We start from the raw sequence: 320 nt of genomic DNA, 5'->3' as shown, positions 1-320 counted from the left end.
CGACCGACTTGCAGGACACGATCAGCGCCATCGACCGCCGATGAAGGCGCTAATCGCGTGCTGCAACTGCTGCAAGCAGCTACAATACAAGCTGGCCGGAATTCGTATCGTTGGTTACGTGTGGCTCGTATTGTGTCTAACACTTAACTTTAAAAAAATTAATAAAAAGTTATTAGTTACCCATAAAATGTAACTAAATAAAGTTAAAAAGTTAGGAGTCTAAAATGTAACTAAGTTAAGTTAAAATTAATTAACTTTTTAACTTTTTAACTTTTTAACTGAACTTTTAACTTTTTAATTTAGCACTACCCAACCCTGGT

The sequence above is a fragment of the Trachymyrmex cornetzi genome, unplaced genomic scaffold, assembly GCF_001594075.2.
Source record: "Trachymyrmex cornetzi isolate Tcor2-1 unplaced genomic scaffold, Tcor1.1 scaffold1480, whole genome shotgun sequence".
Classification (NCBI taxonomy): domain Eukaryota; kingdom Metazoa; phylum Arthropoda; class Insecta; order Hymenoptera; family Formicidae; genus Trachymyrmex; species Trachymyrmex cornetzi.
The sequence above is the reverse complement of the archived record's forward strand: the minus strand, read 5'-3'. Positions refer to the sequence as shown.